This window comes from Tupaia chinensis, unplaced genomic scaffold (assembly GCF_000334495.1).
Source record: "Tupaia chinensis unplaced genomic scaffold, TupChi_1.0 Scaffold000184_1, whole genome shotgun sequence".
NCBI classification, from domain to species: domain Eukaryota; kingdom Metazoa; phylum Chordata; class Mammalia; order Scandentia; family Tupaiidae; genus Tupaia; species Tupaia belangeri.
In genome coordinates this window covers 3,932,811-3,952,894 of record NW_006159659.1, presented here as the reverse complement: position 1 = coordinate 3,952,894, position 20,084 = coordinate 3,932,811, and the positions used below count along the sequence as shown (strand labels likewise).

The following is a 20,084-nucleotide window of genomic DNA, read 5'->3' as shown; positions in this document are numbered from 1 at the left end:
CTCTCTCTCTCACTGGTAAGTGTGCAGGACCCTTAGCAAAAAATACACACACACACACACACACACACACACACACACACACATTTGTTTAGATAAGCCATGGAAGATAACTAGGTTACAACGATTATTGATTTTAATTCAAAGCTTTACAATTTTTTCTCAACATAAATCAAGTGGAAGAAGGACTGTCCGTCTTTCCCTTTTTCTGGCTGTGTCTTTGCTGTATGCTCATCCCATGCTGGTTCCTTGTGTGCTCAGATTGAAATTGAAAACCCATGAGGCACATAGTAAAACCCGTGAGGCACATTCATGGGTTTAAGATGAAAAGATTTATGCTTGGACTTTAAATTTTAAAAAGGAAGAGAAAACCCATGAGGCTCATTCTGTACTTTCTGCTTCCTCAGCCTAAACCTCGGGTTCCAGCCCCTCTCAACACTATCCGTTTGAACCATGTTCAGAACTTTATAAACTCAGATGCCTGGGCTCACTTTCACATCATTAAATGAGACTCTCTTGGCCAGGGCACAGGCATCTGTATTTTCAAAAGCTTTACAGGGAACTAAAACACATGGTGAAAATTGAGAAGGCTTGCATCGTTCATTGTTGATTTTACCTCTAGAATCTCTGAAATTCATCCTCTACTGCTACATTTTCATTGCTTCTGATTTGGTTCCAGCCCTTATAATCTATCTGGATGACAGAAACAACTTCCTCACTTTTTTTTCTTTTCAGTTTACCCTCCATACTGCCACCAGAATTTTTTTTTATAACCCAAATTTAAACCTGTCTTTCCTCTATTTGAAATCTTCTGCTCCCCTTGGAATGAATGATGGAGTCTGTTTACTTCATAAATGATGGAAAACAGCTGTTCCTCATCCAAAACAGGCTCTATTTTAGCTTATAATGTTTTCTTTTTATCTTTTTTTATTTTAAAATAATTTAAGACTCACAAGAAGCTTCAAGTATAGTTCAGATCTCCTGTGTATCTCTCATCTGGCTTTCCCTAATGATAAGATCTTGCATAACCATGGTACATTATCGAAACCACGAAACTGACTTTGGAACTCTACTAGTGGAGTGTTGGGAAAGTCATGACACGTTTTTATCTGGAAAAATATGTTATGGCTTTCCCAACGACCTAATATTCACTACAGACCTTATTTGGATTTCATCAGTTTTTACGTGCATTGTTTTTGTGCATGTGGATTACTACAAAATTTTATCACATGAGCGTAATACAGTTTTTATTTTCTGCGAGGTTTCTCGCTATAGGGCGCGTGTGCTCACCAGACAGACAGAGAGAGACGTAGAGACAGGAAGCGAGAGATCCCCCCCCAGGGGGGATGGTCACACCACAATCCGTTCTCCTCCATTCTCCTCTCGGGATCTTGGGCACGCACGCACACGCGCCCGGTGTGAGTTTTAAGCCACCGGGTCCGGGACACGAACCGCGGTCGACTATGTGGGAGTCCAGCGGCATAGCCATTACGCTAACTGCTGGTTCCTAGAGCTTAATACAGTTTTTAAATTATCAATTATTTATATCTATTAGGTCATTGGGAAAGTCATGATGCATTTTTCTATGCAAAAATGCATCATGACTTTCCTGATGACCCAATAGCAATTGTTCTCAACTATGACTGCACATTAGAATTTTTTACTGGAGTTCAGAAAAAGTACCCAGGTTTTGGCCTCTAGACAAAGCTTTCTTAGACTTTTTTTTTTTAGAATTATTTATTTACTTTTATTCATTCATTTTATTTTAATTTGACCAGAGATATACATAGAGAGAGAGAGAAAGAGGGAAAGTGAAAAAGCAAGCTACCAGGTCTAGGACTCAAACCATGGTCAGCCATGTGGGAGTGTCCAGCACCTTAACCACCATGCCACCTGCTGGTCCCAAGCTCTCTTAGACTTTAACGAATAGAAAAATCAATGTGGGATCTTGTTAAAATGCAGATTCTGATTCCGGGTGGAACCTGAGAATCTGCAGTTCTAAACAAGAACCCCAGAATGCCAATGCTGATGATGCTGTCAATCTGTGGACCACATTTGGAGTAGGCAACCTTATTTTCAGACCAGTGGGATATCCATCTACGGATGTGAGGACTGGGTATGGTATGTTTGAATTCCTCAGGTGATTCTGCTTTGTGGCCAGGGCTAACATATGTGATTGAATTTGAAGGTTGTGTGATGCTTGGAAGTCACACTATCCTAATTTCTACTGAAATCATTCTATTGGGTTGTCAGAAAAGTCATGATGCATTTTTGCATAGAAAAAATATGTTGCGACTTTTCCGACAACCCAATAGGTCATTGCAGTCTTCCCTAATGAGCTATTCATAGACCAAACAACTCCTGTAGTTAAGAAACCCTTCCTTCTATATAATCCATACTCTTCTTCTGAAATGTAAATATATACTGTGTGAACTTTCTCAACTTGCCTCACCTTTCATTTCTTCTTTATACTTTATGCCCACCTTGAGACAAATGGGAAGGGTTTGTGATGTGGCCATCCCCCTTGGGGGGTGATTTATCAATTTCTGTCTCTGTCTCTCTCTGTCTTTCTGGCAAGCGTACACACCCTATAGCAAAAACCTCTCAAAAAAATCTTGTTTTATTAGAATAAATTCTTTATGGGCAATGAACTCAACATCAGTTGTTTAACTTGTCACTTCTATGCTGACCAATCTCTAGCTCACATCAACACCTCACCTTCTCTTTCAAACTCTGAATCTAAATTTCCACTGGCCTCCAGAAGATTTGCAAATACACATTATGGCAGTATTTCAACTCCCATGTACCCAACAGCTAAATATTTCCATCCAAATTTGTTCTTACATCTGTTTCCTATTATTGTTGATATCAACATTTTCTTTCTATTCCTTCAGGTGGAAAATTTTTAAGCCAGCATCGCACTTTTCCCTCTTTTACTCCCAGATCCAGTGGTTCTCAACTCCTGTTGACTCCATTCCCTAATTGGGGGCTAGTATTTTTAGTGTATATTCTGAAGCATATTCGTTCCTTGAGAAATAGTAGTCATCCAAAAAAGTAAAAGTAAAAAGTATCCATATCAAATAAATTTTACAAATGCTAAACTGGACAGAGTTACATGCATTTATTTACAAAGGAAATATTTAGTGCTTTTTTTTTTAAAAGTTTTTGTCCTAGGCTACATGCATTCATCAGAGAGGAGAGAGACAGAGAGGACAGTGAGAAATCACCCCTTAGGAGAGATGGCCACACCACAATCCCTTGTCCATTCTCTTCTTGGGATCTTGGGCATGCACATAATTGGGCATGCATAATTTTTAAGCGACTGGTTCTAGGACTTGAACCATGGTTGGCAATGTGGGAATCCAGTCACCTTAACCATCGTGCCACCTGCTGGCTCCTTTTAGATCTTTTAATATGATAATGTGCATTGAACATGAGGGTCTCATATGGGGATGCCACGTAAAGCTTGCTAAAATTACTTAACCATAAAGACTGTTTTGTGTGTATGTGTGTGTGTGTGTGTGTGTGTGTGTGTGTGTGTTTAAAACACCAAAGGGAGCCTTTGCAGAATACATTTTGGAAAATGATGGTCTAATACATCTCCTTCCTTCTTCTATCCTATTCCAAATCTCTTACTTGTAGACTTACATCAGCTCCCTGGGTGGATGAGAGGGTCTCTCTATCCCTAATGTCTTGTTTCTCCAATTTAACCTCTAAACTTCTATAAGAGCTCTCCTTATAAAAACTGAATCATGAATCTTCCCTTTGTAGACATCCTGTCTCTTACTCTGTCCAGTTTATTTATACCCTTATTTATTTTCTGCCTGTTTATTCTATCAATTTCAGATAGGAGGATGTTAAAGTCTCCTACTATAATAGGGATTTGTCTATTTCTCTCTTCATTTCTTGCCTTGTTTTGATGCTCTCTTGTCATAAGCATATATGTTTAGGAAACTTGGAGAACTGATCTGTTTACTATTGTGTGATGTTCTTTTTTTCTGGTCATTTTCCTCATTCTGAAGTTAGCTTTGTCTGAAATCAATATAGCTACTCTAGCACTCTTTTGATTATTAATGTGGTATATCTTTCTACATCCATTCCATTTGAACCTGCTTGAGTCTTTATATGGGTTTCTTGGGGCCAGCAGGTGGTGTAACAGTTAAGATGCTGGACTTCCATATGGCTGACTATGGTTCGAATCCCAGATCTGGGGACTTGCTTTCTCACATTCTCTCTCTCTCTTTCTGTTTCTCTCTGGTCAAATTAAAAATAAATAAATACATTTAATTTTTAAAAATATAATGTGTTTCTTATACATAACATAGAGTTGGGTCCTTTTTTCCCCATAATCCACTGATAATCACTGTCTTTTACTTGATGTATTTATACCATTCACATCTAAAATGATTATTGACATAATTGAATTAATATCTACTGTGGTTGTAACTGTTCTCTAGTAATTGTATTTGTTCTTTATTCCCTCCCCCCTATTTTTCTGCCTTCTCTGGTTTTAATTGAGCTTTTTATTTCCTCTTAGTATATCAATTATACAGTCAAGAATCACTTAATGTCAGGATATAATTTGAGAAATATATCATTAGGTGATTTAATTGTTGTGCAAACTTCATAAAGTATATTTACACAAACCTAGATGGTATAGCCTAGTATACACCCAGGCTATCTTGTGTAGCTTATTATAATCTTATGCCACCGTCATCATATATGCAGTCTGCTATTGACCAAAATGTTATGCAGCTCATGAATGTACTTTAGAAAAAAGTGGTTGTCTTAATACTTAAAATATTCATTTATAACTAATCTAAGTTTGCCTTCAGATAATATTATACTGCTTCACAAGTAGTGCAGTTATAAAACAGAGTATTCCCAATTCCTCTCTCACCTCTCTTGTGACATGGCTGCCATTCATTCACTTAACCATATTTTATAATCACCTAATATATTGTTTCTATTATTGCTTTAAATAAACAATTATCTTTTAGATCAATTAAGAATAAAAACTAGTTTATCTTTTTTTTTCCTTCTCTAACATGCCTTATGTATATGAGTTTCTGACTTATATGATCTTCCTTTTGCCTTAACTACTTCTTTTAACATTTCTTGTAGGATAGGTCTGCCAGCAGTGAATGCTCTCGGTTTTTGTCTGAGAAAGTCTGAGAAAGTATATCTCCTTTGCTTTGTAGTATAATTTTACTGGCTGTAGATTTTGCTGGTGGTAGTTTCTTTTGGTTTTGTTTTGTTTTTTCCTTTCAACACTAAATATTTCACCCAATTCTCTTCTTGTGTTGTTTTTTTTTTTCCTGAAGTCTAATGCAATTCATATTCTAATTCCTCTACACCTGATCTTAGCCAAAAGGCTAAGAAGCAATTCTAATTCCTCTATATGTCAGGTGTTTTTTCCTTCTCTTAATTTCTTTGAAGATTTCTTTTGTCTTTGGTTTTCTGAAGTTTCAATATGATATGCCTAAATGTGACTTTATGAATACTTATTCCTCTTGGTGTTCTCTGAGCTACCTGGGTCTGTGGTTTTCTGTAGTTTGAATATGATATGCCTAAATGTGATTTTTTGAGTACTTATTACTCTTCGTATTCTCTGAGCTACCTAGGTCTGTGGTTTGGCATCTGTCATTAATTTTGGAAAGTTTTTGACTATTATTACTTCAAATATGTCTTCTGCTTCATTCTTGCTTGTCCTTCTGGTATTTGAATTATGTATTATGTTGCACTTTTTGATACTTGCCCCTATCTTTGGATGTTCTGTTTGTTGTTGTTATTGTTTTTGTTTCATTACTCTTTTAACTCTTTGTGTTCCAATTTGTGAAGTGTCTATTGCCCTGTATTCAAGCTTACTAATTCTTTCCTCAGCTATGTTAAGTCTACTGATGAAACCATGAAGGCCATTTTTCATTTCTGTTATAGTGGTTATTTTGTTTTTTAGAGAGGTTTTTGCTATAGGGTGCATGTGTGTACTTGCCAGAGAGACAGAAAGTGAGAAATCATCCCCCAGGGGGATGGGCACTCCACAATCCCTTCTCCTCCATTCTCTCAGGATTTTGAGCATGCACACACATGCACCTGGTGTGAGTTTCAAGTTGCCAGGTCCAGGACTTGAACCGCTGTCAGCCATGTGGGAGTCCAGCAACATAACCATTATGCTATCTGCTGGTTTCTGTTACAGTGTTTTTTAACCTCCAAAATTTCCTTTGGATTCACCCTAAGAGTTTCTATTCCTCTGCTTATATTATACATCTGTTCTTGATACTGTCTACTTTTTCTACTAAAGTCCTTAACATAGTAATCATAGTTATTTTAAATTCCTGTCTGATAATTCTAATATCTGTGCCATGTCAAGTCTGGTTCTAATGCTTCCTTTGGATCTTCAGACTATGTTTTTCTTTCAGAATGCCTTCTAATTTTTTCACCAAAGCTGGACATTTTTTTTAGCAGTTAATAGGAACTGAGGTAAACAGGTCTTTACAGTAAAGATTTATGTTAATCTAGGAGTCAGTTTGTATTTAATGTTTGTTGCAGCTATAGAAACCAGAAGCTTCAAATTCCTTGATTGTCCTGGTTTTTGTCTCTCCTGATGATGCTGGGTTACCTACATATTCCTCCTCCATCTGTGTCATGTTGCTTTTTCAGTTGAAATCTACTATTATGAAAGAAGTGTATAAAGTTTGTGGAAAACTGTAATAAAGTATAGTTTATTTGGGTGCAAAAAATTTTTAAATCTCTGCACAGTTTTTTTCATAATGCACATTTTCCATAACTTTTTGAAAACCTTTTTAGGTCTCTTGATGTGGTAGTAAAGCATGGGAAGGGGGGAAACTTCAACTTCCAGTGAAACTGCAGTCTTTTAGCAGGCCTGTGACTTAGGCCTGTAACCTTCATAAGTATTTCTCTTGTGGTATAGTCTCTCCCACCCCAGTCTTCTACTTCCTTTCCTGGATGCAGTGTTCTACACCTGTTTCCTTGACTCTCTGATCCCTGTTGAGTCTCACCCATCTTAGGTATAGCAGGAAGGATGAAAGGGGCTGTGGAGGAGAGGAACCTAGGATAGAGTTTCAGAAGTGTGTTTGGGCAAGTCTGTTCCCTTGGAAAGTAGGCCACTGTTAATGGAGAAAACTGGGTGAGTTTCACAGTGAAAATATTGCAGATTCCATTGTATAGGAGAGGAAGCTGAGATCCCCAGGTAGGTGAAGTGACTCGATCATGGGCACATTGATAGTTCGCAGTCTCAGAGACAAAACTTTGGGGTTCTGAAGCAATGTATATTACACTGTGCCGAAACTGGTACTTATTGAACTTGAGCTGAAGCTCTTCTTCACCTCTAACAGCCCTCACATCAAACAATAGTTGAGAATAGACATTAGCTGCCAGGGTCTTCCCTGTGTATGACTCACCTCTGGCAACCAACAAAGACTTTCTCCTTAACCAAACTCTAGTCAGGGTCCTCTGAACATTCTTCCCAATTAGGCCTCAGCTTTTAGACTTCCTTGTCTTTGCATAGCCCAATTTTAGCAAGGATCCTGCTAAATCCATTTAGCCTGTATCTCTCACTCTTCATATCTTTGGTATCTGACCAAAGTCTTCAATTCCCATGATTCCCTAGGTAATGTCTGATCACCTTGGGCTGCCTTCAGCAGGTATCCTGTCAGGTTGGTTAAAGAAGAACCTATCCCCCAGACATTCCACCCCACCTCATCCCACCCTACTCTTACCCTTGATGTTTTCTCTAAGTAATTTTCCATCCACTGACCTCACTCAGCTCCTTGGTTATAAATTCCCATTTTTCCTTGTATTCAGAGTTAAGCCTGATCTCTCTCCCTTACTGCAAAAACCCATTGCTATAGTCTATATACCTATCTCAGTGAATAAAGCCTGCCTTACCATTCTTTAGCCAATGTTATGAGCAATTTTTCCTTTAACACAAGCACTGAGCTGGGGCCCTGTCTCAAATGCAGCATGAAGCTCCTATTTGTGCCCACTGTGCCTTACAGTCTGCTTTAAGGGAAATTTCTGCAAAGGCAAATAGTAGGTGACCCTGCATGGGAAGTCTTTGGAAGAAAGGAAGCTTTGGCAATCGTGTATGTGCTGATGGTAGCAATGTCATCAATTGTGTGTCTCTCTGTGTGGGGGTAGGTATCTCTTTTTCTCTATCTCAGGGTGTCTTTTCCTTTACTCAGTCACTTTTTCCTGGACTTCAGCATCTGGAAACAGGCTGTAGAGCAGGCCCCTCAGTTTAACATGCCTATCTTACACTGTAAACCTCAAATATGCAGATTTATATAGTACCCTTTGCAGAAAAACTATTACGCCGTCATTTAGAATCAACTGCTGAACAAATAACTTTTGCATCCTGTTTGTACATGTCAGTCAGCTTCTACAAGGAGAGACTGCATCACAGAAATTAGTCCTAGCAGCTAATTAGTAAATAGGATGCTTTATAGTAGTGGCTTGCCCTCAAAGTGTGTTCCCTGGACCAGCGGGAACAGCATCATCTTGGGGACCTGTGAGAAATGCAAATTATTGGGTTCTACCCCTGATCTACTGATTCATAAACCCTTGGGGGTAGGCTCCACTGTTTGTGTTTGGACAAATTCTCCAGGAGCTATATCTACTCAAGTTGGAGAACCACTGCTTCAGATATAGAGACAATTAAACAGTACTGACTAATTACTCAAAATACACAAAGGTTTAACAAGGTTCCTCAGGTCCACTGACTGGCTCTATTGAAAGTATGGTCTGCAGACCAGTAGCATTAGCCTCCCTAGGAGCCTGTGAGAAGTGCAAAACTTCAGGCCTGCTGCCCCTGACCTACTGAGTAAGAATCTGCATGTTCACAGAAATTTCCAGGGAATTCAAAACACAAATTTGAGGACTGCTAGCCCTTACTTACACTGAGGTTAGTTTTGTTTGAAGAGATTAAGCATAAGAGAGCCAGGTAGACAGAGGAATCTTCTTTGGAGGATTTGATTTGGATCCTAAATAATTAAAGATTTCTTTTAGGACCCTATAAAAATAAATTTTTAAAAAGTGTGTGAGGAAGTGCACTGACCTGAGCAATCGAATTCCCCAGTCAGCAAAATTTTTCAATACTTCAGTTTCAAAGGGCTTTACAATTATCACTTTGCCTCATTCTCCTGATCTCTGGCAATTCTGAGGACACTCTTCACTTTGAAGTTTGTGTAGATCTACTTATGTGGGCAAGATTTCCCAGGGAAACACTGTAGGTCATGTAAATTAAGTGAGAGAGGAGAATTATCAACTCACACCAAAACTGCAGGAAAATCTCTTTTTGGCCTGCTGTGCTGTAAGGAGTGGTGAAGAGAACCTTGAAACCAGAGCCCATAGCCTCCCAGAACTTTTAATTTCAAAGGCACTTTTCTGTTCAGGAAGTGAAGGCTTCCTTTGTGTGCAAAGCCCTCTCAAGCGTAAAGATGAGGTTCTGAGCTGGGAGAAACCACCAGGATAAGCTGGAATGCAATGTCCCCATCCTCATCCACAGCTCTGCCTGCCCAAGAACTTTCTGCGGGAGGAGGAGCTGCATACTCAGCAGTAGAATGAATCCAATCGTCTGTAATGACTCAGATGGAGTCATTAAAGGCCAACAAATTGCCAATCTGAGTATTGAGAATGTAGATTGAGCACCCATTATTGCCTGTTGGATCAAAGGAAAAAACGCCTTCATGTGTATTTACTCAACAGGCAATAATGACTCTGAAAGAGCTGGCACATGTGAGGAAATAACAGTCATTTTCAAAGCAAATAGTAATAATGATAACACGCCTTATGAAAGGCTATGATTACACAGTGCCTCCATGTACCTTATTTTATTGTATCCTTACCTTAAGCAGGTGATGGACATGCTATTATTCTACCCAATGCAAATGAGGAACTTGCCTACAGTCATACTTTAGAAGACGTGGTACTTAAGCTTGGCTTTCCTGACTCCAAATCCAGTGTTCTCTTCACAATAGTAAATTTGAGCCTCAGTACTTCAAGTATAGTCTGCTGACTAGTAGCATCAGCATCACCTGAAAACATGTAGGACTGACAGGTTCCACCCCAGACTTACTGAGTCAGAATCTGCCTTTTAACAAGATGCCCAAGTTCTGTATGTGCACATTAAAAAGTCTGAGAGCAATCAAATAAACTACTCAGTATGACCACTTGGTTAAATGCTATATATATCACAAGTACAAAAACAAAAGCCAGCTATTCAAACCTCAGCAAATTAAGGTACTAAATATTAAAAAGGTTTTGTGACCACTTATAATGATAGCTATCCAGCAGAGATGAATTTTTTTCTTGAGACAATTAGAAGGAATCGACAAAGCTATGGTATTAGTGACAGCAGGAGAGCCTCATGGAAGAATGGGCAAAGGAGTCTCCACCTTCAATGATGAAAAATTAGCAGTTCTAGTATCTTCGTAAACTCTCAGATATGTCGATTTTGTACCAGTACTATTTTTTTCTCAAGTTCACTTCTTAGAACAATATTTTTTGTTACCTTGAGCTTACTTTCAAGAGTGAGGCTAGATAACATCACAATGGTGACCTCTTGAACATGGGTGAAATGATCAGGAAAACCACTGATTTTTAATTTTTTAAAGTGTGTTTCATGTTTACATTTGAGTATGGGTATGGTCAATGTTTTGAGACTGTACTTCAAGCAACTGAGAACATGTGTTATTTGGAAAGTTGACTTCAGAGTGCTTACTAGGAACAGCAGAACATTCTACCTATCCACCCACATAGGAATGATCCTCTGAATGAGGACTGAGGTTTAGTTTGTGTCTTGCCAAACTGTAGCTGGACTAGAGGTAGTCAGGTACTTGGTTTTCTAAGAAATTCTCCTCAGGGACCAGCAGTTAGCATAATGGCTATGTCGCTGGACTCCCACATAGTCAACCGCGGTTCGACTCCCGGACCTGGCGGCTTAAACTCACACCGGGCGTGTGTGCGTGCATGCCCAGGATCCCAAGAGGAGAATGTAGGAGAAGGGATTGCGGTGTGGCCATCCCCCCTGGGGGGTGATTTCTCGCTTTCTATCTTTCTCTCTCTGTCTTTCGGGTGAGCACATGCGCCCTATAGCAAAAACCTCTCCAAAAAAAAAAAAAAAAAAGGAAAGAAATTATCCTCATATAAAGTAAATGCCAGCAGATCAGCAGATTTGGAAGCACAATAGATGCTTATTGCTTATCAAGTTTAAAATCAAGATTTGTCAAGGATGAAAAATTAAGATAGATCTATAATATCATACAGTCATGCCACCAGGCAAAATTGTATTTGGAGAGCACATTTGTCATCCTACATGCCATCAACCAGCAACAATTTATTGAGTGTCTGCTGCATACTGCACATTATGCTAGGCTCTAGAAGAGATTTGGCAGTATTATCAGACATTGTTCCTTCCCTTGGAGATTTTGCTCAGGAAAAACTTTTGCATGATAATAGAGCAAATTATATAATGATCTACAGTTAGCATTGAAGAATGTGGATATAAGTGAAAGCTATATAGATGTATGGAAGAGAAGTCAGAAATCTGAGAATTCTGAGAAAATGTCATAAAGTAGGAAGTATGAGAGTTGGACCTTAATGAAAGGAGGGAGAGTATTCTAGAGAGAACAAAAGTAGATGTTTGAAGATTAGGACTTGCAGATTTCTGTAATGATAGAGAATGGCTGGATAATGTGTCACTCAAATGTGGAGGTTCTACATCTAAAACCACAAGTCCTGGTGGTGTCTAGGTTCTATTTGGAATGATCTTTGCCAGTGTCCAGTGGTTCTTTCTAGATTTCTTCTAGAACCTGGGCCCCAAATCCCTAGATGTATAACTCTAGATGGACAGATGCTTCCATATCTTCTCAGCTCACACACACTTCTATATGCCAAGGTCACTTAGTAAAACACCTCAGCTCTCTGCCTGAGGGTTTTAAAATTGTTTTTTCTTATTTTGTTTTTCTTTTACATATACGACCACCGTACATCTTTACAGCACACACAAGGGATTTCCCTGGCATTAATACACTGTATTCCTTTCCAGTCAAAGATATTACCATATACATTATCATCAGCAGATAATTTTCCATTTTTGTGTTCTGAGTTTTCTTTTCTTTTCTTTTCTTCTTTTCTTTCTTTACTTTTCTTTTCCCTTTCTTTTCAAATCTGGTTGTGGGGCCAACAGATGGTGTGGTGGTTGTGGTGCTGGACTCCCAGATGGCCAACAGCAATTCGAGTCCCAGACCTGGTGGTTTGCATTCTTACTTTTCCTCTCTCTTCTCTCTCTGTCTCTCTCTGGTAAGCACACGTGCCCTAGAACAAACGCAAAAAAAAATAAATAAAATAATTTTTTAAAAAAAATTCAGTTGTAGGGGCAAATATAGCTTATGGAAATATCAAAGATTTAATGCCTCCTGTGTGCAGCTGTATCAACCAATAATAGCTGGAGTTGGAAAATAAATATCCAGCTTCTTCACCTACTGTTGGGATTTCTCAGACACATGTTCCACAGTGTCTCTAAGAGCTCCTCAATGAGATTGGGTCCTTGTCGCCCACAAGTTGCTTGATAATACTCCCATGACTGGCTTCCTGCTAAACCTTATTTTATTTTTCTACATCCCTATTGACCTTTCCTGTTATCACCTTCCAAGATAAGTGGTTACACTCAAATAAATCCTCATCTTGACTATAAATGGAGCCCATGAGTTAAACATAAAGTGGGAGACCTAAGAGTGGGGATCTTTTAAAATACCAGGAACAATATTCTCCAGAGGATTTCTTAGAGAGCAAGAAGATAAAAATAGCATCTCTTTTCCTTCATTGCTTTCTTTTGTTCAAAATAGGAATTTTGAAGTTAAAGGCATGACATATTATTCAGGGCTTCCATATGAAATAACAATTGGTGTTGATTTCCTCTCCCCCCCCCCCCTTGTCTTTTAAAGGTTAGAGCTTACTCCCCCCCCCAAGGTTAGAGATTACTCACCTCCCCTGCTGGTCATTAAATCAGTCTGGCAGGATTCCTCAGTAGTTCTCTGGCCTTCTGGGTATGTAGTAGAGACATAGGCAGTGCTGCAGACAGGCCTGCTTGCTGTGATATGTTACCAAGCATGTGACTGCAAAGGTCTGCTTTGGGGCTCACACTGTGCTCCAAAGTCAGGTACCAGATAGCCCAACTCACAAAGTCAAAGTTGATCAGTTTATGAGCAACTCACATTTCCCTAACTCCTGTGTCACAGGATGCTGCAACCTCTCAGGTAGAAAACAAACAACTTGTATGAGCTTTCTTCTCTTATTTATCATAAGGAGTCACCAGTTAAATGCTCAACTATTCTGTGAAGTTTGTAGGTTTGGTGAATCCTGAAAGGTTCAGTTTCATGGTTCATTTAAAAAGTAATCATCCTTCCCTAACTCTAATTTGGCGTCTATTGAGATACCATGAGTTGGCCCGCCCTAGGTGGCACAATGCGTAACATACTGAACTGTGGTGCTGGAAGCCACATGGCTGACTGCAGGTTTGGATCACAGGGTCAGCCTGAAAATATGCCTGGTATGCATGTGGGCACCCAGGATCCTGACAACTGGAGGGTTGAAGAAAAGGGATCGTGGAATGATAAAATCCTATTGAGAGTGCACACACCTTCTCTCTCTCACAGATGTGTGATCACACACTCTTTATTTATTTATTTTTGTCACAGGGTGCATGCACTTGTCAGAGAGACAGAGAGAGAGAGGGAAAATGAGAAATCACTCCCCTGGGGAGATGGCCAAACCACAATCCCTTCTCCTTCATTCTCCTCTTGGGATTTTTGGGTATATATGCACATGCACCCCATGTGATTTTTCAAGCTGCTGAGTCCAGGATATGAACCATGGTCATCCATGTGGGATTCCAGTACCTTAACTACCATGCCACCTGCTGCTGGCCCTGCTCACACACTCTCTTATCATTTATATACACACACACACACACAAACACACACACACACACACACACACACACACACACACACAATCTGAGTCATTGAAAAGGTGGGCTTCTTCTCACACTATGGATTTACATTTGAATTTTAGTTTAAATTAACAGTTTAACCAAAGTTTGTCTCAAATGCTTACTTGAATGGGGAAGTAAAAGATTACTTCCTCAAATTAAATGAGACAAATGGGGTGGACATTTGAGATATTAGTGACACAAAATAAAATGTGCTTGAATGTCAAACAGTTTAAGATTGTACTTCAACTCTTTAGATGCAACTGTTATAAGAAAAAAGAGAATGAAAAGCAACTTCAATCTCTCCTTGATTTTCCCCAAGTGCAAAATTAAAGTGTAAAAGGCAATTGTCTGGACCAGCAGATGTACAAATGCTACCTTTTCAAGGCCTAGGCTCAATTTTTTCTAAGAGTTATCTGCCACTTGGATAACTCTCAGAAGAGACCGGACTGCCCAAGGCATCATGGCACCTGTCACAAAACAAAGCACCTTGAGATGCTAAGAGCAGATTCTACCATCAGCATCTGTGGAGATGACCTTTAAGACGCCTTCTAAACCCAAGGTTCTTTGATTTCATGTTCCTTGGATGCGAGCTTTTCTATTGTCATTTTATGCTCAGAAAAGCAGAGCAGCTGGAATAGGCAACAAAACGCTGCCTCCTGCCTCTTCAGCAGGTCACAGCTCACAGTGGAGTTTTACACACTGTCAGAAGAAGCCTGGCTGAAGTGGGCAACACTATAGATTGAGGCTTCGGGTATGTCAGTAATAGACACTCTACTAATTGACAAGTTTCACGGGCCAGTGTCGATTGAGCAGCTTTGCCCTTCAGTTAGATTGCATGTAGTTTCTTGGGTTCCTCTACAATGGGCAGGATTTAGACCATAAGGAATGGAGCTATAGGAGACAGGAGACAGCAAAATAACTGCACCTTGGGTAAGATTACACTCGAGAATCTGCTTTCTGCTCCATTGTCCAAGAAATCCTCACTGCAGCGATGGCAATATCTATCCCGAAAGTTTTATAAGATTTCTGGATGTGAACTTCTCAGTGGCGTGTTTTTTTTTTCTTTTTTCACTTTACATAATCAATGTAACTGAAAAAGAAAATCCTAACAGAAACATACAAACTGGAAGGCTTCTCAACCTTAGCACTCAGACATTTAAAGAGAAAATTCTTTGTTTAGCAGGCTGTAGTGTGTATTGTGGGACGCTTAGCAGCACTGATGGCCTTTACTCAGTAGATACCAGTAGCGTACCCACCTGCTGTCAGTTGTGACAACCAAAAATGTCTCCAGACATTGCCAAATCTTCCTTGGGGGGCATCGTCACTGCTGGTTGAGAACTACTTCCTTATAGGTTATTTTAACAGTGTTAACTTCCTGAAATTGTTCCATTATGGGATTTTCCAATATAATATAGGAACTTCTTATGTAAAGGATCAGACAGAAAATATGCTTTGTGAGGTACATACGGTCTCTGCTGCATATTTTTTCCTTTTGTTTTGTTTGCAATCTTTTAAAAATGTAAAAACTCATTTTATGTCCCAAATAGGTTTGAATTTGCTGATCCTTAGATTGTAAAGGAAGAATCGATGGTGATTCCCATATTGACTGAAAATGTTGAGAGTATTTAAAAAAAACTGGCATCTTGATCCAGCTACTGGGTCTTTGCAGCTCTGAGCTAGCAGTTATACTACCCTTCGTGTAATGCCTGAATTAGACAATTCTAAGTTAAATTCTATTAACCTTGTTTGCAAGCTAATTCTAGTCAATGTATTTAAACATAAAAGGCTTAAATAAGATAGAAACTTGGTATTTGGACAACAAGATTTCCTCGTAAAGGGAAATTGTTTGCTTAGTGACAATGTGTCCTTCCCTTGGCTTGGAATAAAATATCAGATGAGGTTCTTCTGAAGAAGAGGACATTGTTCAAAGAAAATTATTCTACCTAGTTTTAAAAACAGAAATATGCTTAGAAATGAGTGAGGAGGTTATGAAGGAAGAAAGAACAGTAACCTGGAAAAAGAGAAGTCCAGAAACTGCCTATATAGTTGTACAAATAAAAACGTCATTTTGAAAATACGTTTTAATGTAATTTCTAAGGAATTTTCTTTCCAGTAATATAAAGCCTGGGTACACTAGGAAAGGGCCATTCAACAAGTATTCACTGAATAGCTACTATGTACCAGGGACTGTGTCAGGCACCAATATTGAATACACTCAGCCTGTGCCATGAATAACACCCTAACAGGAAATAGCTATGGTCAATCACCCAGAGATTTTTCCAGTATTATTTTTATCTTTCTACCTTTGTATATTACTAATTATCAATACCTTGTGCTTTATTTTGAACATCTGGAGTTTCTATATGTGGATTTTAATGACACCAAGACAGAATCAGTAAAGAATATGGCCTTATGACCTAGTTACCACTGTTAGAACAACAAAGGATGGTATATAAGACTTAGACCAAATACACTTCATTTGGCTAACAAAAATGTACATTTTTAAAAAATTCAAATAGTTTGTCACACGAGAGGTAGTACACTATAGTGGAAAGAGTACTGACTTTGGTGTTTAAAACCTTGAGTCCCAGTCCTTGCTCTGTTCTTGTCCATTTTCCAACTTTCTGACAGGTCTGTTAACTTCTCTACTATTATTTTTTAATTTGTCAGAGGGCATGTATGCTCATGGAGGTGGGGGTTATAGGGGTGTGAAGGGGAGAGAGAGGGAGAGAAGGAAAGCCAGAAGCACATCCCCCAATAGACAATGGCCCCACCACAATCCCTTCTCCTCCATTTTCTCCTCCTGTCAAGATTTTGGGCATGTATGCACACATCCTTGGCATATTTTTCCAGCCAGTGTCTCTGGGTCATGATTGGCCATGTGGAATCCAGCTGCCTTAACCACTAGGCCATGGCTAGCCTAAGTCTGTTAGCTACTGAGAAAATTTCTTGCCTGTAAAATGGAATAACAACACTGTCCCCAATTTACTGTATTTAAATATACTATACGGTTATAACCGAGAAAGTGCTATAAAGGGACTAGGGAAACTGATTCCGAGCCTACATGAATTATTTTGGAATAAATAAAGTATTTTCTTGGTCAGAGCTCAGACCAATTAATTATCAATGAGACCTTCTTACACTTCATTTTAGGTGATCATGAAGAAATATATCTATAAAAGCTTGTGAAGCCCTACTTTGAAATTTGCTCTGAGATGAACATCATGGACTTTATTTTAAGAGATGTAATGAGGTAAATTTAATTTTCTAGTGAAATGAATACTTTTGAGGATCAACATTTATTTAAAGAGATTCAAGAAATTAATGGTTGAGCCCTTACCAGCACCATCGGATCTCATCCGCTTTTGTGTAAAACTACATCTTTGCCAGTAGCCCACAGAGGAAATTATTGCTAGGGACAGTTACCTCCTCACAGTTTGGGGTGAAATTCTATACTATAGAGTGAGAGTATGATAGTCATGCCACTTGTACAGAGTAAAGAAAGCTCCTCCAAATCAGATTGGCTGGATTTTCAAATATAGATCTTATTTCTGTGATCCTGCCAATTACATTACATGAAATCAACCTGATTTTTTATTTTTTGTCACCACTCCCTCCATCTAGTTTTGGCTAGCAAGTAGCTGGACCAATATTCCAAGAAGGATCTCTTCCATTGAATAGGTGAAACTCCAAAACATGATGAGGGGAAAAAAAATGTGTCTACTCTTTATGTTTGTAGTAGTATCTCACATGACTCTACAGGTTGCTTGTAGTGGGGCCTGAGAAACCCTCAAACCCTGTTTATGCTCTGGCCACTTCAATTCACATCAAATGCGATGCCATAAAACAGGCAGGGACTATTTGGTGTTGTGCACAGTGTTAACTGTCAGTGCTACCCTTGATGCCAGTAATGAAGTATCAGAATAACACCAGTAATGGCAATAACATTGAGTCTTTCACTTGTAACACCCTCTGTAAAGGACAAGTCATCACATCCCTAAGGGGGGGGGGGGTGATAAGTGCTCACTCCCACACTTTACATCACCATGACTACTGAAGGTCCATTTTCTTCTTCCCCAGCTCCATACTTAACAAAATTAGGGACTAGGTATAGAAAATAAAAATGGATATATTTAATTTAAAATAAAAGTAAATTCCCTTGGTTTCATAGGTCTGAGTGTCTTATAAGCAGTATGAATTCATTTGGCCAGAGAGCCATTAGCTACAAATGAATTATGACCACTGTTTGGCTTGGTTTTTATTTTACCCAGACACCTAGAACATGAAAAAACATTCCATTTCTTAAAACAATCCACTGACTGAATCACTGCCCTTTAAAGTTGCCCTTTATACATGGAGGTAAAGCAAGCCTCCCTCTTTCCAGTCCCAACCTTCTCGTTTAATACTGTTTTCAGTTATGAACTGATCAAAATAAAATGGGGGAGAATGAGTCCAGTTGGAAAAAGATCTGATGCGCCTGTTGATGTCTCATTAACCTTGAGAATGAATGTAACTGGTGACTGCCCGTCACAGTGGCGTGACGGTTTGTTGAGGGTGGAGGGGAAGTCAGTGGAAACATCACCTCAAAAAAAATAAATAAATAAAGAGAAACATTATTTAGTAGATCATCTATGAAAAGATGGAGCATTTCTAACCATCAGGACTGTGTAAATTATAGTTTCCTTAAGCCCATGATGAATCTACTACATGTTTTCTTAAGAAAGCATTTGGAGCAGTATTTATCTGTATGTCAAATATGTTCACAGAAATTTAAAAAAAAAAAAAAACCACTTCAGTGTTGGAATTATCATCCTGAGAAAAGCAACCATCCTGAGATTAATGTTACTGAGTGCATGTGTGATGATTTGTGTGCCATTAAAAATACCATGAGCCACTCTATGTGGGAAGGTCCTAATTCTATTAAGTCCCTAGTCAGATTCTCCTCATTACTAATTGCTGACTGATAACATGTCAACAGAGTGAGGGAAATAATAGAGGGAAATTAGCTTGTCTCTGGGGATAAAGTATTACCCAGAGAAAACGAAGAGGAAAGAGTTCCCCAGGTTCACTGGCAGATTGCCCTTGGGATAAGTAGACTAGAAAATCTAACCAATCTCTAGTCTCATATCTGGACCAGAGACCACACAAAAACAGCACCTTCCATCTTTTGAAACTGGAGTTCCAGCTGGGACTGGCTCCTGCCTGCCCTCCCCCAAAGAGAACCTTAAGTAAACAAGCACCACAATCCCCACCGGGGATTCAGATGGAAGTTCTCACCTATTTTTGCTTTTCTCTCCTGTGGTCTCCCACTGTTTCATCTCTAGTCGTCACTCCTCCGATTTTCTTAAGAACTTCCTGAAAGTTATCTCTATTAACCTCACTTTCCACATCGAATTCCCAGCTCGGGCTTGATGGCACAACTGGTTTCTGCAAGTGTCACCCTCTAATCAGCTGCTCGGGTTGGGTTCCTGTGATCTTCTCAGGAACACACAGCCTGGCATCCGCCCTCACCCTCCTGGCTCTGCCCCTCATGCCCAAGCTCAAATGCATCCAAATACAAGTGAATCAACCGGTTCTCTTTTCCCAAAGAAGTTTTTGCATTTCAGAGAAGAGTAACTGTGAGAGATGAAAGAACTGCGAATTACAAATCATCATTTCTTACCCTAGAAGATAGAGAGGGCAACCTTGGTCTTCCCTCCCCTCCCGGAAAGAGGGCAGCCCAGTAGCCCCTCGTCCACACCAGGGACCACACTTCTTTCTGGGTGGGAGGCATTTTCCTCACCATCCCGCCTCACAATCCTCTACTCCCTCCCAACCCTCTCAAGCGGCCTTTCCCAAAAGCACTCCGGGGCTAGAGGAAGAGAGAAAAAAAGATGGGGACCGGGAGGGGTGTCTTTGAATCCCGTAAGCATAGTATTCTGTTCTCAAGTCACAGGACTTTCCAGACTGTCTTCTCTTGTTCTGCTCCTGCCTGGCCCAGTTACCCCAAAACCTCCCCGCCCCCAAGCCCACTGCATCCAAAACAAGCGCACCGACCACAGCACCGTGGACGCCGCCGCCCCAACTGCTGCAG

The 20,084-nt window shown here is 39.6% G+C and overlaps 1 protein-coding gene across 1 annotated transcript in view; it reads right to left on the bottom strand.

Moving 5' to 3' along the window:
* Positions 1–20,084, bottom strand: part of PTCHD1 (patched domain containing 1) — a gene marked incomplete at its 5' end in the record, with an annotated part of 60,103 nt that overhangs the window by 39,534 nt on the left and 485 nt on the right. The window lies entirely within an intron of this gene.